We start from the raw sequence: 7,410 nt of genomic DNA on the forward strand, positions 1-7,410 counted from the left end.
CCTTGTCCTATACTCACTGTGCCCTCTTCCCAGCATCCTGAATGCAGCCTGCTTTCACACCTCTTTGCTTTTGCATATGCTATTCCCATTGGGAAGCCCCTTTCCTTCATTGTTTGTTTGGCTCATTTTCTGAGATGTGGCTCCGGTGGCTGGGAAGCTGTGTGTGACCACTGCCTGCACTGGTCAGGTGTCTGATGTGCTTCTAGGGCGTCTTGTATCTACTTTGACATGATACTTCGTAAGCTGCCTTGTTGCAGTCACCTGTCTCTCCTACCACATGGTGAGCTCCTGAGCACAGCAATTTGTCTTCCTCAGTTTGTGTTCCCCGTGCTTGGCAGCTAATTGAAGCAGTCATGAAAACTAACATGTTTTGGAGTATTTGCTTTATCTCAGGGAAGTTCCAAGCATTCTATCTACTAATCTCATCAAGTAAGTGCTATTATCCTATTTTGTACATGGTGATACCAAGCATGGAGAAGTGAGGTAATTTGTTTTAGTAAGTGTTGGAGCCTGGTTTAACTTGGATAATCTGATTTTAAAGTCCACACTTAGTTACTTTACTGCCTCAGTATGGAAAATACTTAACAAATGTGGGTACTTAATAAGTTCTTATGGAATGAATGAACAGCTCTTTCGCTTTGCAGTGCATGTTTGCTCAACAACGTGAAGAGTCTATTAAAAACTCTAACTGTGCAAGGGAAACTTTCAGACAAAGGGTGATTGTCTGGAAGCCTCAAAATGGTTTCCTGTGTTCTATAACATATTTGATGTAACCCCCTCCCTCAAGTTCTTGGGCTGGGTGCTTTTCAGGTCTGGCTTCTTTTGTTCCCCTAAATTAGACCTTTTCTGTCTGATCGCTCCACCAGCGAAGTGGTGGCCACTGCAGGCCTGAAAAATCAACACTTTCTTGGTATCAGCAATACCTCCTCAAGGCTGTACTCATCTGTTCTATTAAAATTAGAACCCTTGATATTGGAAGCTGTTTTGGACTCCATTAAATGTAGCCAGCCCTGGCCAATCTCAAAGAAAAATGTTACCATTATTAACAAATTTATTATAATATCCTATTGCCATGTCAAAAATGACATTCCCAGGTAAGAAATTGGAACTATTTCTCTGATGATACACCTGGAAATTGGAAATTGGTTAAGGGTTACCAACATACTTTTGAAATGCTTTTTAAATCATAGAGCAAATAGGATTAGGCTGCTGTGGGAGGCAAAATAATGACATCTCCCAGAAACGTTCACATCCTAATTCCTAAAACCTGCAAATATATCACCTAACTTGGCGAAGAGACTTTACAGATGTGATTACAGTTAAGGAATTTGAGAGCAGGAGATGATTTTTAATTGTCTGGGTGGGCCCAGTCTCATCACAGGGGTCCCTTCCTGGCTGTGGGTAGAAACTGTAATAGGCAAGGAAATGGATTCTCCATTATAGCCTCCAGAAAGGAATGTAGCGTTGGAGACACATTGATTGTAGCCTGCATTGGACTGTAAGATTTTTTGTTTGTAAGCTTTTAAGTTTGTGGTAATTTGTTACAACAGCCATAGAAAACTAATGTAGCCAATGTTTTTCCAGCTGTGGCCCTCTGATCTAGCAGTATCACAGTCAAATTACCATTAAGAGCAAGGAAAATGATCAGGGATAAAGAGGGGTATTACATAATGATAAAAGGGTCAATTTCATAAAAAGACATAACAATTTTTAATGTGTATATGCCTAACAACAGAGTGTTGAACTATGTGAGGCAAAAAATGATAGAACTGCAAGGAGAGATAGATGAATCCACTATTCATAATCATAGTTGGAGACTTCAGCACTCTCTACAGAAATGGACAGATCCAGCAGGCAGAAAATCAGTAAGGACACAGTTAAACTCAACTACACCATCAATCAGCCAGAGATAATTGACATCTATAGACTATTTCATCCAACACGTTACACATTCTTCTCAAGCTCACATGGAACATTCACCAAGACCATATTCTGGGCCATAAAACACAACCTTATTTAAAAGAATAGAGATCATATAATGTATATTCTCAGATGATGATGGTATTAGACTAGAAATCAATAATAGAAAGATAACTGGACAATCTCCAAATAGTTGGAGATTGAACAATGCACTTCTAAATAATATCAAAGAAAAAAAATGTGCCAAAGGAAAAAAAATCTCAAAAGAAATTAAAAAATCTTTCAAACTAAATAAAAATGGAATATACGATTTATCAAAATTTGTGGAATGCAGTAAAAGCAGTCCATAGAGGGAAATTTATAGCATTGAATGATCAAGTTGTTAAAAGTGGAGATTCTGGGGTGTTGCCACAGGTTGACTGAGTTGGATCTCTGAGTGTAGGGTGGTGCTTGGGAAACTGCAATTAAAAAAATGGCCCCAGATGATTTTACTGTACCCTGAAATTTAAATGTTCCTGGATTAGATATTTTTTCCCCAGTTGTCAATCACAAAAATGAAGACAAAGCCATTAGTATTAAACTGTTTTGAGTAGCCTAATTCATTTGGGTATATACAGAAACACTTCCACTTTGTTTTTCTAATAACAGCCCCCCCCCCCGCTGCTATACACATTTTCCATCAGCTAGAAACTCTTAAAATATCTTAAGCTAGATTCTGTAACTTTTCAGCCTCTTCTAGACATTATTATAATGGTCTCATTCTAGTGTCTACTATTTACATCTTTTTATTTAAAAACCCTGACTGGAGTAATCAGAGCTTCTTCCAGACGTGCCTCTCTCCTGGTTTTGTGGAGTTTCCTCACAACATGGCCGCCAAATGCCAGTCTTAAACAAAGAAACCCAGACTGTCTCCTGCCCCCAAGTGAGAGAAGGTATCCTTCTCTCAGCACTTGCCTAAGGGAGAAAAAGAACAGCAAAAAGTAATTGAACATATTGATGAAGTACTGAATGAAATAGACTTAATAAACAAGCCAGTGAGGAGATTTTGAAAGTAGAACAGAACTATAACAAACTTCACTAACCAGTTTTTCAGAAGAGGTCGGAATTGATCGCCAAAATCCCCAATTTCTGGTAACAACATTTGTCGACCATCCACAAGTGTCTGCACTGCTTGGGGAGGAGGACAAAGAGGCACTGCATCATTTGACAAGAGTTGAAGTGACAGAATTTGAAGCTATTAAATCAGGTTACAGAATAGATTTTTATTTTGATGAAAACCCTTACTTCGAAAATAAAGTTCTCCCCAGAGAATTTCATCTGAATGAGGGTGGTGATCCATCTTCAAAGTCCACCGAAATCAAATGGAAATCTGGAAGGGATTTGATGAAACATTCAAGTCAAACACAGAATAAAGCCAGCAGGAAGAGACAGCATGAGGAACCAGAGAGCTTCCTCACCTGGTTTACTCACCATTCTGATGCAGGTGCAGATGAGTTAGGAGAGGTCATCAAAGATGATATTTGGCTAAATCCATTACAGTACTACTTGGTTCCTGATATGGATGATGAAGAAGGGGAAGGAGAAGAAGAAGATGATGATGATGAAGAAGAAGAAGGATTGGAAGATACTGATCAAGGAGATGAGGATGAAGGAGGATGAAGAAAAAGATGACTAACGAAACACTGATGGATTCCAACCTTCCTTTTTAAATTTTCTTCAGTCCCTGGGAGCAAGTTGCAGTCTCTCTCTCTTTTTTCCCTCCTCTTGTGCTCATTTGCCCTGTTTTTTGAAGTCTCTTTTCTCTCCCTTTATACCAATAAGTTGGTTCTCAACTTATTTTGGGGGGAAATACCTTGAGCAGAATACAGTAGGAGAAGAATCTCTGCCCTTTTCTGTTCCAAATTCATTTTTATGCCTTCCTTTATGGAATCAATACCACTGTGTTCTTTGGGAAAAAGGAAAAACCTGCTCCCTTAGCTCTGCTGGAAGCTGGAGGGTGCTAGGCCCCTATGTAGTAGTGCATAGAATTCTAGCTTTTTTCCTCCTTTCTCTGTATATTGGGCTCAGAGATTACACTGTGTCTCCATGTGAATATGAACAGTTAGCATTTACCAACATGTACCTGTCTACTTTGTGTTGTTTAAAAAAAAGGAAAAAAAACCTAAAAAACGGAGTTATAGAAAGTCAGCAAAGGGTGGGTTTGAGATGTTTGGGTGGGTTAAGTGGGCATTTTGACAACATGGCTTCTCCTTTGGCATGTTTAATTGTGATGTTTAATGGACACCCTTGCAGTTTAAGATGACACTTTGAAAATAAAATTCTCTCCTAATGATGACTTGAGCCCTGCCACTCAATTGGAGAATCAGCAGAACCTATAGGATCTTATTTGGAATTGACGTTCTCTATTGTAATTTTGTTCCTGTTTATTTTTAAATTTTCTTTTTGTTTCACTGGAGAGGAAAGATGATGCTCAGTTTTAAATGTTAAAAGTGTACAAGTTGCTTCGTTACAATAAAACTAAATGTGTGTACGCATACACACACACACACACACACACACACACACACACACAAGTGAAAACCTTGATTGATTATCTTCATAACAGATCTCTTCCTGATCCTGGTGCAGGCTAGGGTTGGGCTAGGGAGGAAAGGAGGTGGAGAAGGCACAGAGGAGAAGGCAAATGCCTTCTGACTTGATGAGGTTGGTGTCTCCCCTGGGTTAGATGCTATTGAATTTATTACCCAAGGGCTTGGCTTGGGTAGTGGGTCTAAGGTGCACCTGCAAGTAGCATCCCTAGGCACTGGTGACTCCTAGTGAGATTTGTTCACATCTTTGGATTACCCCCAGCTGAAGGCACCATGTGTTCCCTTCTTTCCCCTCTATACCACAGTGGCCCCAATGGGACTGTAGCCTTCAATCTCACCTACCCTCCCAGACCAGCATTCAGACTTGTGGGCCTATGGGAATACTTAGAACATATCTCCTTGAACAGAGACTTGAGGTGCCCCACTCCTCTACCATTGTGTCTTTTCATGTTGTTTTTCCCTTGTTTGGCAAGACTTCTGGCCAAGCATTCAACTGGAGCCTCTGTCTTCACATCTAAATTCTTTTATTTGGCTTTGGACAAAGGAAACACTTGGCTTCCCTCAGTCACAGGATAGAAGGAATGGATTCCAAAAATATAGGCCTATGCCCTCCTCATGCCCCCTGCCAAGATGACTTTCATCTCTCAGTTGTTTTCTTGTATTTTTTGATGAGTGTGTATGGGAAGTCAGGATTCATTGTAAAGCTATATTTCTGAATTAGTCTTCTTAGTAGGACTTATAGGGAAATCATAGGTTTGCAGAACCTAGAAGATGGGGTAGACAGCACCTATGGTCCTTAGCTATGGGCCTTGACATTGGTTCCCGGAAAATCAGAAAACTTGCACTTAATGTCCTGTTATGTTCCCTGGTGGAAGATTGAGATCTATTTCTGAGCCAAGAAATAACAATTGTCACCATAGCTGTTTATGCAGTATACTAACCTCTTCTATGTATTAATGACACGAGTCATTATAGATGAGTTTTTTTTCTCCCAGAACCTATTAGAGACTCCAGATCATAACTGGAACTTAACCCTGGACAGATCAGCTTAACTTCAAAAAGCTGTCTTAAACTAGGGCCTCTGTGTATGTCCTGCCCAATGCTACCCAAGTTGATAGTTTTAGTACGGAACTAACTGTTCGGGTTTTGAAATAGCAGTATGTGACTAAAATGCCTCATGTTTGGAAAACCGGCCAACTATGATAAAACCGCTGGAGGCAGATGATGGAGGTGGGGCATATTGTAAAACTGGGACTAATTCTTTGTTTTTTTTTTTTTATTTACTTATTTTACTCTAAGAGTCTCATGCTCTATCAAGTTTGCTAGCCGTGCACCCCTTTATTTGTTTTACTTTAGAGAGAGAGCGCGCGAGCGTGGGGTGGGGTGCAGAGGTAGAGAGAAACTCGAGCAGACTGCGCTGATGCGGAGTCTGATGTGGGGCTCAGTCCCATGACCCTGAGGTCATGAACTGAGCCAAAATCAAAAGTTAGATGCTCAACTGACCGAGCCACCCAGGCACTCTAAACTGGGACTGATTCTTTTTTTTTTTTTTTAAATTAATGATTTTTTATTATATTATGTTAGTCACCATACAGTACATCCCCAGTTTCCGATGTAAAGCTCGATGATTCATTAGTTGCGTATAACACCCAGTGCACCATGCAATACGTGCCCTCCTTACTACCCATCACTGGTCTATCCCATTCCCCCACCTCCCTCCCCTCTGAGGCCCTCAGTTTGTTTCTCATAGTCCATAGTCTCTCATGCTTCATTCCCCCTTCTGATTACCCCCCCTTCTTTATCCCTTTCTTCCCCTACCGATCTTCCTAGTTCTTATGTTCCATAGATGAGAGAAATCATATGATAGTTGTCTTTCTCTGCTTGACTTATTTCACTTAGCATTATCTCCTCCAGTGCCGTCCATGTTGCAGCAAATGTTGAGAACTCGTTCTTTCTGATAGCTGAGTAATATTCCATTGTATGTATGGACCACAGCTTCTTAATCCAGTCATCTGTTGAAGGGCATCTCGGCTCCTTCCACGATTTAGCTATTGTGGACATTGCTGCTATGAACATTGGGGTGCGTATGGCCCTTCTCTTCACTACGTCTGTATAAACTGGGACTGATTCTAAGAAATGTCTTGGTGCAATAAAAGCAGCCATGATTCCAAGCTGTGCAGTTGGGTTCTTTCCTTCAGTCAAATTCTTTGCCAAAACATTCTTTCTGTTTGTTGTCATTTAGGTTTATTTTAGCAGCACTTTCTATTATGATGAGTTTTCTCATGTTCAGCTGACTGGAAAAAAAAAAAAAAACAAACCCTGAGTTTTAAATTTCTTTTTATAGCTGTAGAACAAAATTTGACACTATCAGTGAATTAAAAATTTATAAACATATTGTTAAGGCCTAAGGCTTAAATCAAATGGGAATTACTGAGACTGAGGTAAAAATGAAGTAATTTAAACATGTATGTGAACACCAAGGAAATATCTGATGAGCACACAATCTTCTAAGTTTACAAATGTCACAAATTATTTTAAAATATTTGACATTTAATGAAGTCCAAGCTCATTGTACCCAGTATATCCCCCCATATTTATTTATTTTTAAACCATATGTCATTTTTTAAGGGAAATTTAATTCACATGCTTTGGATTCGTTTGGCTCTGTCATCAAAATTCCGTTTTGTAAGAATTACATTGCATCCAAGTAGTCTTTTAGTGTATTTGAAAATAAGCTTTTTTTTTTTTAATTCCTTGTTCCCTTGTTAAATGGGACCATATTTTTTCTCTGGTAGATGAATTGAAACAGAAAGAGAGGTGTTTTATTGATAATTCTGTAACTATGAATGTCAGATTATTTTATTAAAATTATGAATTTTTTATTACCAAAATAATTTTGCTT

The 7,410-nt window shown here is 39.3% G+C and overlaps 1 pseudogene; it reads left to right on the plus strand.

The window, feature by feature from the left end:
- The first annotated feature begins 1,760 nt into the window (after nt 1-1,760).
- Nucleotides 1,761-3,595, plus strand: LOC103657482 (annotated as a pseudogene).
- Nucleotides 3,596-7,410: the final 3,815 nt, after the last annotated feature.

This window comes from Ursus maritimus, unplaced genomic scaffold (assembly GCF_017311325.1).
Source record: "Ursus maritimus isolate PB19 unplaced genomic scaffold, ASM1731132v1 scaffold_29, whole genome shotgun sequence".
Lineage (NCBI taxonomy): Eukaryota > Metazoa > Chordata > Mammalia > Carnivora > Ursidae > Ursus > Ursus maritimus.